Consider the following 16,072-nt stretch of genomic DNA (forward strand, 5'->3'; position numbering starts at 1 on the left):
TTACCAAAGGTGGACACTAAAGTGCCACACCTGCCTGCCATTACCAAAGGTGGACACTAAAGTGCCACACCTGCTTGCCATTGCCAAAGGTGGACACTCAAGTGCCACCCCTGCCTGCCATTACCAAAGGTGGACACTAAAGTGCCACACCTGCCTGCCATTACCAAAGGTGGACACTAAAGTGCCACCCCTGCCTGCCATTGCCAAAGGTGGACACTAAAGTGCCACACCTGCCTGCCATTACCAAAGGTGGACACTAAAGTGCCACACCTGCCTGCCACTGCCAAAGGTGGACACTAAAGTGCCACACCTGCCTGCCATTACCAAAGGTGGACACTAAAGTGCCACACCTGCCTGCCATTACCAAAGGTGGACACTAAAGTGCCACACCTGCCTGCCATTACCAAAGGTGGACACTAAAGTGCCACACCTGCCTGCCACTACCAAAGGTGGACACTAAAGTGCCACACCTGCCTGCCATTACCAAAGGTGGACACTAAAGTGCCACACCTGCCTGCCACTACCAAAGGTGGACACTAAAGTGCCACACCTGCCTGCCACTACCAAAGGTGGACACTAAAGTGCCACACCGGCCTGCCATTAACAAAGGTGGACACTAAAGTGCCACACCTGCCTGCCATTAGTGCCACACCTGCCTGCCATTACCAAAGGTGGACACTAAAGTGCCACACCTGCCTGCCATTACCAAAGGTGGACACTAAAGTGCCACACCTGCCTGCCACTACCAAAGGTGGACACTAAAGTGCCACACCTGCCTGCCATTACCAAAGGTGGACACTAAAGTGCCACACCTGCCTGCCACTACCAAAGGTGGACACTAAAGTGCCACACCTGCCTGCCATTACCAAAGGTGGACACTAAAGTGCCACACCTGCCTGCCACTACCAAAGGTGGACACTAAAGTGCCACACCTGCCTGCCATTACCAAAGGTGGACACTAAAGTGCCACACCTGCCTGCCATTACCAAAGGTGGACACTAAAGTGCCACACCTGCCTGCCATTACCAAAGGTGGACACTAAAGTGCCACACCTGCCTGCCACTACCAAAGGTGGACACTAAAGTGCCACACCTGCCTGCCATTACCAAAGGTGGACACTAAAGTGCCACACCTGCCTGCCACTACCAAAGGTGGACACTAAAGTGCCACACCTGCCTGCCATTACCAAAGGTGGACACTAAAGTGCCACACCTGCCTGCCACTACCAAAGGTGGACACTGAAGTGCCACACCTGCCTGCCATTACCAAAGGTGGACACTAAAGTGCCACCCCTGCCTGCCATTACCAAAGGTGGACACTAAAGTGCCACACCTGCCTGTCATTACCAAAGGTGGACACTAAAGTGCCACACCTGCCTGCCATTACCAAAGGTGGACACTAAAGTGCCACACCTGCCTGCCATTACCAAAGGTGGACACTAAAGTGCCACACCTGCCTGCCATTACCAAAGGTGGACACTAAAGTGCCACACCTGCCTGCCATTACCAAAGGTGGACACTAAAGTGCCACACCTGCCTGTCATTACCAAAGGTGGACACTAAAGTGCCACACCTGCCTGCCATTACCAAAGGTGGACACTAAAGTGCCACACCTGCCTGCCATTACCAAAGGTGGACACTAAAGTGCTACATCTGCCTGCCATTACCAAAGGTGGACACTAAAGTGCCACACCTGCCTGCCACTACCAAAGGTGGACACTAAAGTGCCACACCTGCCTGCCATTACCAAAGGTGGACACTAAAGTGCCACACCTGCCTGCCATTACCAAAGGTGGACACTAAAGTGCCACACCTGCCTGCCATTACCAAAGGTGGACACTCAAGTGCCACCCCTGCCTGCCATTACCAAAGGTGGACACTAAAGTGCCACACCTGCCTGCCACTACCAAAGGTGGACACTAAAGTGCCACACCTGCCTGCCATTACCAAAGGTGGACACTAAAGTGCCACACCTGCCTGCCATTACCAAAGGTGGACACTCAAGTGCCACACCTGCCTGCCATTACCAAAGGTGGACACTAAAGTGCCACACCTGCTTGCCATTACCAAAGGTGGACACTCAAGTGCCACCCCTGCCTGCCATTACCAAAGGTGGACACTAAAGTGCCACACCTGCCTGCCATTACCAAAGGTGGACACTAAAGTGCCACACCTGCCTGCCACTGCCAAAGGTGGACACTAAAGTGCCACACCTGCCTGCCATTACCAAAGGTGGACACTAAAGTGCCACACCTGCCTGCCATTACCAAAGGTGGACACTAAAGTGCCACACCTGCCTGCCATTACCAAAGGTGGACACTAAAGTGCCACACCTGCTTGCCATTGCCAAAGGTGGACACTCAAGTGCCACCCCTGCCTGCCATTACCAAAGGTGGACACTAAAGTGCCACACCTGCCTGCCATTACCAAAGGTGGACACTAAAGTGCCACCCCTGCCTGCCATTGCCAAAGGTGGACACTAAAGTGCCACACCTGCCTGCCATTACCAAAGGTGGACACTAAAGTGCCACACCTGCCTGCCACTGCCAAAGGTGGACACTAAAGTGCCACACCTGCCTGCCATTACCAAAGGTGGACACTAAAGTGCCACACCTGCCTGCCATTACCAAAGGTGGACACTAAAGTGCCACACCTGCCTGCCATTACCAAAGGTGGACACTAAAGTGCCACACCTGCCTGCCACTACCAAAGGTGGACACTAAAGTGCCACACCTGCCTGCCATTACCAAAGGTGGACACTAAAGTGCCACACCTGCCTGCCACTACCAAAGGTGGACACTAAAGTGCCACACCTGCCTGCCACTACCAAAGGTGGACACTAAAGTGCCACACCGGCCTGCCATTACCAAAGGTGGACACTAAAGTGCCACACCTGCCTGCCATTAGTGCCACACCTGCCTGCCATTACCAAAGGTGGACACTAAAGTGCCACACCTGCCTGCCATTACCAAAGGTGGACACTAAAGTGCCACACCTGCCTGCCACTACCAAAGGTGGACACTAAAGTGCCACACCTGCCTGCCATTACCAAAGGTGGACACTAAAGTGCCACACCTGCCTGCCACTACCAAAGGTGGACACTAAAGTGCCACACCTGCCTGCCACTACCAAAGGTGGACACTAAAGTGCCACACCTGCCTGCCATTACCAAAGGTGGACACTAAAGTGCCACACCTGCCTGCCATTACAACAGGTGGACACTAAAGTGCCACACCTGCCTGGCATTACCAAAGGTGGACACTAAAGTGCCACACCTGCCTGCCATTACCAAAGGTGGACACTAAAGTGCCACACCTGCCTGCCATTACCAAAGGTGGACACTAAAGTGCCACACCGGCCTGCCATTACCAAAGGTGGACACTAATGTGCCACACCTGCCTGCCATTACCAAAGGTGGACACTAAAGTGCCACACCTGCCTGCCACTACCAAAGGTGGACACTAAAGTGCCACACCTGCCTGCCACTACCAAAGGTGGACACTAAAGTGCCACACCTGCCTGCCACTACCAAAGGTGGACACTAAAGTGCCACACCTGCCTGCCATTACCAAAGGAGGACACTAAAGTGCCACACCTGCCTGCCATTACCAAAGGTGGACACTAAAGTGCCACACCTGCCTGCCATTACAACAGGTGGACACTAAAGTGCCACACCTGCCTGCCATTACCAAAGGTGGACACTAAAGTGCCACACCTGCCTGCCATTACAACAGGTGGACACTAAAGTGCCACACCTGCCTGCCATTACCAAAGGTGGACACTAAAGTGCCACACCTGCCTGCCATTACCAAAGGTGGACACTAAAGTGCCACACCTGCCTGCCACTACCAAAGGTGGACACTAAAGTGCCACACCTGCCTGCCACTACCAAAGGTGGACACTAAAGTGCCACACCTGCCTGCCACTACCAAAGGTGGACACTAAAGTGCCACACCTGCCTGCCATTACCAAAGGTGGACACTAAAGTGCCACACCTGCCTGCCACTACCAAAGGAGGACACTAAAGTGCCACACCTGCCTGCCATTACCAAAGGTAGACACTAAAGTGCCACACCTGCCTGCCATTACCAAAGGTGGGCACTAAAGTGCCACACCTGCCTGCCACTACCAAAGGTGGACACTAAAGTGCCACACCTGCCTGCCATTACCAAAGGTGGACACCACCCAGTGTGTATGACCAGTGTTATTTACCCCCGCACAGATTGTTCAAATGTTTTAAAATGTTTACACGGTCGACAGCAAAATGGTGAAAATGTTGAAATAATTTACAATCAGGCTACAAAGGTACTCATAGGATCCCAATACCCTAGGGCAATGTACACGTATTTCAAAATGCTTAGCAATGTATGTGTTTAGGCAGAGACCCCCGTTCCCCGGCACCCCTAAAAAAAAAACAACATAGGCTTAGACTTGGCCGCCTACAATGGGCCAGAGAATGCGGCCGACTCTGCACGCAAAGATGACTCGACAAAAAATACAGTAAGATTCGAAATTGAAGGAGAAACTCTAAAAGATCACTTAAAAATACTTATGAATGATGTGCTAGTTAAACAATTTAGGGCCCGATGTAGGTCGGTCGGTAACGGTCGAAAATCGGTATTTTCGGCCGTTACCGACCGGTATTACAGAAATGGGATGTAGGGGCATGTGTAACTGAATCGGTAAAATTACCGATCGGTAAATTTACCGATCGGTATTTCTACCGAATCGGTAATTATGAGATGTAGGTGGGACTCTTCTGAGTCCCACAAGCCTTACAGAATCGGTATTTTAACATCAAATAGAATTTGATGTTAAAATACCGATTCCGGTGTGCATGCACACCTCTGCCATATGACAGGCAGACCTGCCCTTGGGGCATGTATGCCTGCCACATGGCACCCGAGCCTGTTTTGGGGGTGCCAGAGGGTGTCAAAGTGACACCCCCTGCACCCTTGTGTAATTCGGTATTTACCGATTCGGTAAATACCGAATCAGTAATGCCCATTCAAAGCTCATAGGAATGAATGGGCATTACCAGTCGGTATTTACCGAATCGGTAAATACAGATTTTTACCGATTCGGTAAAAAACACATCTGGATGCTCCTACATGTCCCCCCTTCTTATTTACCGATTCTTAATTACCGAATCGGTAAAGGTAATTAAGAATCGGTAAATAAGTCCTACCTACATCAGGCCCTTAATGTGCAGGCTAGAGATCTGAAACGCATGGCTGAATATAACAAACAGGGAATCTATGACTTCACCTTCGCCAAAGAAGAAACATGCAACACTTTCATGCAAAATGTGATGTTTAACTCTGAAAAGACAAAGGAGCATATTATCAAGGGGGTTTATCTCCGCTTTTTTGGCTTTAAAAGCCAAGAAAGCGGAGATAAAATTATCTCCCTATTACCTAGCTGTCGCTAACACCAGTTAGCGACAGCTAGTAGGAGATAGCGACCATCTTGGGCCCCTCTTTGCATGTCAGTGATATTAATCACTAATGACATGCAAAGTGGGCGTGCCAAGATGTTAGCGACTGGAAACAGTCGCTAACATCGCTATCTCCTATTACCAACTTTTGGAGATATTCGCGCTAAGCGCGAATATCTCCAAAAGCTAACACCTGCCCCTGAGCAGTTCTTAGCCATGTTATCCAATGGTAGGTGGATAACATGGCTAAGTGCATTAGCTTGGTAATGCATGAATATCGCTGACTTTTCAGCGATATTCATGCATTGCAGCCGTTTTTTATCGCATTTGCGATAAAAATCGCCGCAGCTCTGCGGTCAATTTTTGTCTCTAACCAAGCAATAGCGATAATTATCGCTATTGCTTGGTAATATGCCCCAAAGGGCTATAAAATCACCTCACTGTCCGCACCCGCGGAAATTACTGTATACGTGTACATGTACAACCACTGGGTCTCCCCTTGGGAAATTGACAAATTCCTGCAAAGATACTGCTCCAAGGTAAGGGGAGGGATGGAACTCAGAAACCAATGGGGGGTGTGGAATACGCGCAGAAAGTTCACAGTAACCCTAAAAATAGATCCACTAGGCCTAGGGGGAGTTTGCCATCTACCAAACACCTTTGCCATAGGACCAAACAATGGGTACCTATACTACCTAGGGCAACCAATATTTTGCAGAAAATGTAGAAAGTTCGGGCACAGCAAAGAAGAATGCACAAACAATGGGTGCCGAAACTGTGGCCAAGACTCACACCCCACACACGAATGCCCAGTCCCAAAGGGGTGCAACTTATATGGTTTGACAAGCCATTTGTACTGGAACTGCCCTGATAGGGGAAAATCCTACGCATCAGCAGCAAGCAACAAGGAATCATTCTGGGGGGAGAAAATGTATGACCGCCTAAAAAGCCAAACAAAGGACTCACAACCACCCAAGACCGATTATATGTCTATCATAATCCCGCCTAGCGCTACCTCAAAGCAACACCCTCCTCCTGCGCAACAGCAAGAAAACAGCTAAACCAAAACAACAAAGACCCCCTCCAAGCCAAAAAAAGCAAACGGAGAAGCTGAGTCAGACAAAGACGCAGAAACAGACACAAGCAAAAGGCCAGAAACCACGGAAACAGATGAGATGTTACAAGATTCCCTACAGGATCAACCTCTATATGAGGAAGTAATAGAACAAGAGGAGACACAAACAGAAGACCAAATGGAAGCCCCTACTCTTTCCCAAACAACCTCAGCAGTCCCAGAGACACAAGAAGAGCTCCCCAGAACCCAAATAGAAATATCTTCTGGAGAGATGGAAACCCCTACCCTGATCCTGGAAGATACGCAAACCCCTTCCATCCTAGAAGAGGAATCAGACTCAGAATCTGAGTCAAACATAGAAGCAACACCACAAATTTTCAAGTCCTTCCCCAAGAAATGGGAAAAAGTGAATAGCAACAAAATAACCAAAGCCAAAAACAGAGGAGAAGAAGAAGAAGAAAAAACCCAAAACAGAACAACAAGAAACCAAAAGAAAACGGACAAAAGACTGCCAATCACAGCAAAGAAAAGAACTACAAACACAAACAAGAACCGCTACGCACCTCTATCTGACCTACCAGACACAGAGATGGAGAACCCTCCAAACAAGAATGAAACCTCCAAAACCACTCTCCAGCAACAGACAAAAGAAACCCTCTTTGTGACTTCCCCCTGGTTAGGGAGCATAGAGGAGGTACATGCACAAAATCAAGAAACACAGTCCGGGACGAAACTGGAAGCAAGCAACAAATAAGAAAGTACACACAAACCCTACCTTTATGATGGATACCCCAAGAGAACTCACAGTAGCAACTCTAAATGTCAGAGGAATGAAACAGACTGTCAAAAGAGCCGCCATCCCAGAGCATTGCAGAACTCTCAAAGCAGACATCATTTGTCTTCAAGAATGCAACCTACCCAAAATGCAGAACTACCAAAGTTATGCCAAAGAATGGCACGAGGGACCCTCCGCATGGTCAGGTGGAGGAAACAAGAACGCAGGCATGGCCATACTATGCAAAAACAAGGACATCCTTTTCACCAGTGAAACAAACATAAGCCCAGGAAGATCCCTAATGGTGAACACTAAAATAGGAGAACAACACCTCAGAATATGCAACATATATGCACCTGCAGATAAGAACGGAAGAATAGAACTTTTTGAAAACACCTCCTTCTTCCTGACAGGGACTACACCCACATTTGTTGTAGGAGACTTCAACTGCATAATGCACCCACAAGACAGGAAGGGTACCAGCACAGACTACAAACTAGACAAATCTTCCACAACATGGCTGAAAATAGCGCAAGACCTCTCTTTAAAAGACCTCTATGGAGAGAACAACCCTAAAGGCTCAGGAATGACATGGAAGTCAGATAGAGGAGACACATCCTCCAGAATAGACTTTGTTTTTGCCTCCAACTCAATCTCCTACGTTAGTGCACACACAGAGACCAGCGCACTTACAGACCACGAAACCCTTCTCATAAACTGCAGACTTAACTTTGACCACAGCAAAGGCCCTGGGACATGGCAGCTCAACATATCCATCCTAGAAGAGGAAGAGGTGGTCACAAACTACAACAAGCATTGAAAATGCAATAGGTCTCGCAATAGAAGAGTTTTACATTTTTCGTTTTGCAAATGGATGAGTGGCGTTGCGTGGATGAGTGGCGTTGCGTGGATGAGTGGCGTTGCGTGGATGAGTGGCGTTGCGTGGATGAGTGGCGTTGCGTGGATGAGTGGCGTTGCGTGTGTGAGTGGCGTTGCGTGGATGAGTGGCGTTGGTTTTGAAAATAGCAAAATTAATAGCTTTGTCAGTTACAATGTCAATAGTTTTAACTTTCGCAAATGTGACACCTATATCATTTGTAATGCAATGTGTGTTGTATTTACGTGACTTAGATGTATTGATATTACAAATAACAATGGCTTTTAATTTTGTAAATAATAAATACTGAAATAAAATGTATTGTAATTTATAATGGCAATAGCTTAAACGTTTGTAAATAACTTTTGTGAAGATTATGTTCAGTGTATTTTATTGTGACGAAAATTCAAGAACATTGCATTTGCACCTACACACACACACACACACACACACATATAGATGTGGTGGTGGTGGATCTAGGGGATATGGTGGTGGTGGATGTGGTGGTGGATGTGGTGGTGGTGATGGTGGATGTGGTGGTGATGGTGGTGGATGTGGGGGTGGATGTGGTGGTGGATGTGGTGGTGGATGTGGTGGTGGTGGTGGATGTGGTGAAAGTGGTGGTGGAAGTGATGGTGGGTGTGGTGGATGTGGTGGTGGATGCGGTGGTGGATGAGGTGGTGGATGTGGGGGTGGTGGTGGATGTGGTGGTGGTGGATGCGGTGGTGGTGGTGGATGCGGTGGTGGTGGTGGATGTGGTGGTGGTGGTGGATGTGGTGGTGGTGGATGCGGTGGTGGTGGTGCATGCAGTGGTGGTGGAAGTGGTGGTGGATGTGTTGGATGTGGTGGTGGATGTGGTGGTGGTGGATGTGGTGGTGGTGGATGCGGTGGATGTGGGTGTGGTGGATGTGGTGGTGGATGCGGTGGTGGTGCCTTTTTTTTTTAATGTGCTAAAGTAAGTTATTAATGCAATTTCGGATTAGGGGGGCATGACGACAGTGCATCTTTGCTTTGCACTTGGACATGCTGCAAAACATATTGTGTTGTATTCTTCTGTGAAATCCCCATGACATTTGGCAGTTAAAAGAATGTATTGAAAGAAATGTTCATCTAAATAAGATAATTAGTGTGCACGACATAATTCTGTAGAACTACAGATTCAGTTTAGGTATGCAGCCCTGCGTTACAAAATCATTTAGAACTGAAATGCAAGAAAGTTGCAGTTTGGCTTTGAAACGGATCAGAGAGGTGTCTGCGTGATAAATGAATGATGCATAGGAATGGACAGAATGGAAATGTGTTTCGAAGGACGTGCTCGGGGTGTGCATACTGGAAGCAGGGCGATGGATTCGAGGCTATGAGCGAGGGTGATGCCGAGCTCACCTCAAGGAGAGGGGGAGGGCCAGGGCAGAAAGTAGGGAGGGGAGGTGTAAGTCGGCAAAGTCACACGGATCGAACAAACGATGAGTAAGGGAAGAATTGTTAAATAGGTTTAAAATGGAACAGGAAAAAAGAAACAAACTAGGGAAGGAAAGAAACGGAATCTGAAAGGAAAGAGAAAAAGAATAAAGGAAAGAGCAGAGGGAAAATACAAGACGGAGGGAAGGCAGAGAAGGGGAGGGGGGAGGAGAAATGCGACACGGCGGGCAGGGGAGGGGGCGGAGCGGGTTTCGGATTAGGGGGGCATGACGACAGTGCATCTTTGCTTTGCACTTGGACATGCTGCAAAACATACTGTGTTGTATTCTTCTGTGAAATCCCCATGACATTTGGCAGTTAAAAGAATGTATTAAAAGAAATGTTCATCTAAATAAGATAATTAGTGTGCACGACATAATTCTGTAGAACTACAGATTCAGTTTAGGTATGCAGCCCTGCGTTACAAAATCATTTAGAACTGAAATGCAAGAAAGTTGCAGTTTGGCTTTGAAACGGATCCGAGAGGTGTCTGCGTGATAAATGAATGATGCATAGGAATGGACAGAATGGAAATGTGTTTCGAAGGACGTGCTCGGGGTGTGCATACTGGAAGCAGGGCGATGGATTCGAGGCTATGAGCGAGGGTGATGCCGAGCTCACCTCAAGGAGAGGGGGAGGGTCCAGGGCAGAAAGTAGGGAGGGGAGGTGTAAGTCGGCAAAGTCACACGGATCGAACAAACGATGAGTAAGGGAAGAATTGTTAAATAGGTTTAAAATGGAACAGGAAAAAAGAAACAAACTAGGGAAGGAAAGAAACGGAATCTGAAAGGAAAGAGAAAAAGAATAAAGGAAAGAGCAGAGGGAAAATACAAGACGGAGGGAAGGCAGAGAAGGGGAGGGAGGAGGAGAAATGCGACACGGCGGGCAGGGGAGGGGGCGGAGCGGGGAGAGCGGCCTTTGAAGTGCACTTTACACGGCCGGCCGGCAGTGAAACTGAAAGCACGGCCGGCCGGCCGTGAAAGCCTTTGATGACGCAGCAGGGGGAACAGACGGCGAGAGGGTGTGAAAGCAGCAGGGGCAGGCAGGCGGCTGGGGGCATGTGCACGCGCTTTTAAGCGCATGCGCATTTAGCTTAAAAGTCACGGGCACTGCAAGGAATCGCCACGATTCCTTGCAAGTTAGGTAAAGAGTGGTTAAGCCCCCATAGTCTCGCAAGCTCGATGCGCATGCGCATCGACAGGCGAGACCTAAAAAGGAGTACAAAGTATGGCGCAATGCACAACAAAATTTCATATCCAAAGCTAAATGGTGGGAATGGGTGAAGAAGAAGAGCAAAACCTTCTATATCAACGCAAGCAAACAAAAAGCCCAGGAAAAAAGAGAATTATACCAATCTATCCAAGACAAATTACACCTACTGGAAAAATGTAAAGATTCAGGAGTAGATGTAGCAGAAGAACTCCAAGAAACCCAAAACAAGCAAAAAAAATGGTTTACAGAAAAAGGCAAACAAACTATCTTCAACTCAAGAGTCAAGACAAAAAATGCACAAGATTCTTTTTCAAAAAGATCAACCACACACCCAAGGAAATGAATGAAATTTGGAATAATGAAGGAATATTACAAAAAGGCAGAACAAACATACAGAGCACTGTACAAGACTATTACAACGGCCTATATAAAGAGAAAGCGCTAACATCACAAGAATGCTCAAACTACCTAGCCTCCATTGAAAAAACTCTATCACAAGAAGAACAAAACTACATACAAACCCCCCTAGATGGAGAAGAATTCCTGGGAGCGCTATCCTAATGCGCCCCGCTCTCCGCCCCTGGAGAAGACGGCCTCCCATGGGAATATTACAAAAAATGTTGGTCAACACTATGCGCAGATTTCATGAGTATGATAGAAGAATGCATGGAGACAAAGGCTTTCCCCCCATCCTTCTCTTGAGGAAAATCGAATTTTGCCTTGTCATGTGTCCCTACGTGTTCCCCATTATATGTTATATGTGCATGATCGATATGCATATGTTCCCCCTTGACCGAATAAAGACGCAATTATAGTTGTGTCCAACGTTAGTATGCCAGTTATCCAGTCCTCGTGAAAGCAACGAGTATTAGGCCTATGTTGCCAACGTTTTACATTGTGCACGTTAATTCATCGAGTTGTCCCCGTTTCTAGGCCTCGTAGGGCCCGGACACCAGATTCAAGCTCCAGTCTCCTGAAACAACTCCGAGGAGCGATGCAGCCCCTCCCGCATCCCTGACCCTTCCCTTACTCTCTGCCAAGCAGCGCGGTGCCCAGCCTGGCCTGCCTGCCTGTCTGCCAAGAATATGTTATGCCTCTAGTTATCAGTTCAGCTCCCCGGCTTCACATTCCTAAGCTAACGAACCGCATAAACATCTTCAGCTATAGTCTAGTCTTCCTGTCTCCATGCAAGAGAATTACTGAATTAGTATTCATAGAAGATTCATAGCACACGCAATACATGTAGAATATATGCATGCACCAGCCTTAGTGTCAAGTAGCTTTTGCCCTGATGACATTTAGATTCTATCAACATGTACTCCAAACACCAGATACCAGATATGCTATAGGTACATGTCGTCCTGACATCCCAGACTTTAGTCTCCTCTTCTAGTGCAGAAGTCAGAGCCCCCAGTTCTCCCCAGTTACACGTCATGGCCCGTTTGCGCGCACCAGTAGGTTAAAGGTTCCAGCTGCCCAGGTAGCCCCCTCCATGTATCCACCCATTTATGACACTTCTGTGACGTTTACATCACATGTCTCCGTGTACGCCCAGTGCACGCCTTCTTTGTACGCCCATATGTTCTTATCTTTCGTTTGTCACTTGTTACGCCTACTGTATGCAATGCAATTATACTGTTTTACTATATATACTGTATGATGTTAATGAGACGGGGCAGCTGCCATTTCATGGTCCATTGGCTCGAGCCATCTGATTAAAGCCCATTCTGACTCAGATATCACGGATCCTGCCTCTTATTTATTGAGCTATCTGTTTTAGTTAATGCATAGAAAAATAGTACCGGTAATTAATTATTTATTTACCACATAAAATGGCGCCCGAACAGGGACGAGCCCCTTCCCCACGCGCCGGCGATGTAACGCAGGCCCCCTGACCCTTCTACAGCCGGGACGGACCTCTACTGCGCACCTGCAGATATTTCTGCTCAAGTCTCCCTCAGGCCCACGGAGGAGACGGAGACTGCGGTCCGGCATCCAGACGAGGCGGTGAGGAAGGCGGTTCGTTCCGACCAGAGCCCAAGCCGAGAGAGCAAGGTCCGAGGTATCCGGAGGCCCACCTGTAACCGAAGCCCGAAGCCCGAAGCGCATGCGTAGTGCGTAGCAGTAACCAGACGTCGTAGCAGTCCAGTCCAGTCCGAGGCCTTCAGTTTTGCTTCCCGGTGAGTACCGTTGCTGGGGGTATCTAGACGGGTGTTCATTAATTTGTGCCCGGTCCGACGGGTTTGGGTACACAGATCCGGTCCGACGTGTTCACCTAGGTGGATACGGTATGACGTGTCTCTTTAGGAGACCGGTATGTTCTATACTGTTTTAGCAGTGCATCCAGTAATTCTAGTAAGTCCGTTCTCGAGAAATTCAAGTATTATGTTTTCAATGTATCAGGTAGTAATCTGTTCGAACTGTTATTAATGTGTTCTTGATATCGTGGTATGAATGATTGTTTTGCTATTCAGTATTGTGTTCATTGTGTATTGTGTTCAAGTTCAAGTACGGTTCAAATATGCCTCTGTTTTCGAAATTACGTCAGATAAAAACCAGAAAAGGGTTACTCGAAGAATCAGTTCCTGTCCCTCCCAGGGACAGTCCTGGACATTTCATGTATCATAAACATGGCTTAGATGCCATACTGTATCTAGATTTATGGGTTGATTATACGAAACATCTCGAAGAGAAATATAGATGGCCTGTTTCAGGAACATGATGGGATGCCGAGTGCATCATGAGAGTAGAAGAAGCATTATGGAAAAAGAACGCCAGACAGTCCCAGAAAGATGCCATAGAGTTATGGTGTAAAGAATCCCATAAAAGAACCGAGAAAGAATTCAGAAAAGCAGAATTAAGTAGGGAATCCTCAGAAAAAGCCCAAGAAAGGGAATTAATCGAAGAAGGTGAACGAGTTAGAGCAGAACAGTCAGACAGACAGAGAAATGCCCTTATTAAAGGTATGTATCCCCTTCTCGCCGAGGGTTTGCCGAAAGCGACCCCGGAAGCACTCTGTAATTTACCGCCACCATTGGTTCCGACTAAGCTGCGTCATAAACCGACTGCAGCCGAGATTTTTCTTTCTTCCTATTTAGACGACACTGTTCCCGAATATGCTAATACAGACCCTACCCCGCCAGTCCAAGTTCAAGTCCAGCCCCCTGTTAATAATGTAATTCCTGTGCCTCCAGTCGTTGGTCCTGTCCATGCGCCAGTTCCCCAGGACCAACCCACATTACGTATTCCTACTTTGCCAGTCACGTTACCAGCAGCCGCACATTCAGTATTAATTGACGATTCCAGTTCAGGAGGAGCAGGGGGAGGTATTCCTATCACCCCGCCTCAAACAAGGCGACGGACGCTGAGAGATGTAGCGTTACAGCGTACGCCGAAACTGACTACGTATGACGCCCTCAGAAAGTATCTTAATGAGTGCGGACCTGATTGTAGATATGACCCAGTACCAGGCGAAGATAGCATGTTAATATATTCCATACGTTTACGTCGAGTTGCAAGCTTCTTGGTTACCATATCGAATATGGAACAACATCTAGACAGAATATATCATTTTATTCAAACAGGGGAGAATCCAGAAAGTATTCACGAAGCTATGGCACACAGGAAAGTCGAGATTCAAGGCATTATTTTGCAATTTCTGATAAATTGTTTAATAAGAGAACAAGATTATCCTGATAAAAACAAAGAAGATATGAAAGTCCTGACAAGATGGAGTGACAACATATCAGAAGGAAAACACAGAACACAAAATTGTATAGAAACCATGTACAGAAAGATTTGTAAAGAAATTATAAGTATACACCAAAAGGAGGAAGAAATGAGAGTAGCCGAGAAAGAGAATGACTCTTCAGCCGAAGAGGTAGACAGCGAGAATCCCGCCAGAATAGCGTATGTAGGTAGAACGAGACCTTCAGATAGACATTCACGCCTAGATTACAAGAAAGTTTTTCCTCCTCCCGTACCAGAACAGTGTTCTCTTGAACAAGTATTCCAGGCTACCGATAAAATTCTGAAACTACGGATAGGTTACAGTGAGCTTAGTACCATGCATGAACAAGAACTAGCCCGATCAGCAGTCCGATGGATTAGTGATTCTACCACGTTTCCAGACGAAGTAGTGGCCCAAATGTTTCTGAAACTGCCCCCAGCCGAGCAGCGACTGGTGGGTATGTACATGATCCAGCACCTCATCACACTGTACGAGAGCCAGCATTCTGATCCGGGTCCCTTATACAATGTATTGAACGAATTACTCCTAAACAGATGGAAAGGTCTAGGTACCGATCTAATTAGTGTCATTTTAGAACAGCGCCACAAATACAGAACGTTCCTGACTCCACATTTTGTTCCTGTTTCACCCCCATTCTACATAGACAGACAGAATCCGTTGCGAGAAGTGCATCCAGTTAAGGGAGCGGGGGGTAATCTCGAACGAGTATTTGTTTACACCCCGATCACGAAAATAGAACTACTAGAAATGAAAAAGTTAATACCCTGTCACGATAAAGATCCAGCAGGGTTCCACCGAGAATTAAAGGACATGCTCCGTATGGGAGAATACACGTATCCTGATATCATCAAAATGTTAAAGGTCCTGTTGCCTGCGGGCATATATGAAAAACTTAAAGAAAAAGAATGGGAGGTGGGAGAGAAAAAGATAGACTGGACCGCGTTAGAGACCGAAGATAATGCACGAATCCCAGGTACTGGTCTTGGGGATAGAGCCAAAGAGTTGCCCGAACTGTTAATACAAGTCTTGCCAAGATTACTAGCCATGAAAAAGGAAGATTGGGATGCCATCTCAGCCTGTAAACAGAAACAAGACGAAGACACTAGTGATTTTTATCCCAGATTTGAGAAATGTTTCATTATTAATAGCGGTCTGAAAACAAGTAGTGAGTCGTATCCACATCTTTTTGTTACTAAACTAGTTGAGAATTCTTTACCGCAAGTTAAAAATAGAGTATTGAAAGTCGAGAGTACTTGGCAAGCTAATACCCCGTCTCAAATGCTACAGATGTTACAGTATCACCAGAACCGAATCAGGGAAGAGCAAGAACACGAAAGGAGACGTATGAAAGATACGAAAATGAAAGTACTAGTTGCACAGTCTGTTCAACCAGATAGTCAGAAGAGGGGTCCGAATCAGACTAGTCATTCTGCAGCTCCTGTTAAAGGGACATGCAATTACTGTAAACAGCCAGGTCATTATATAAAC

This window comes from Lissotriton helveticus, chromosome 1_2 (genome assembly GCF_964261635.1).
Source record: "Lissotriton helveticus chromosome 1_2, aLisHel1.1, whole genome shotgun sequence".
Taxonomy (NCBI): domain Eukaryota; kingdom Metazoa; phylum Chordata; class Amphibia; order Caudata; family Salamandridae; genus Lissotriton; species Lissotriton helveticus.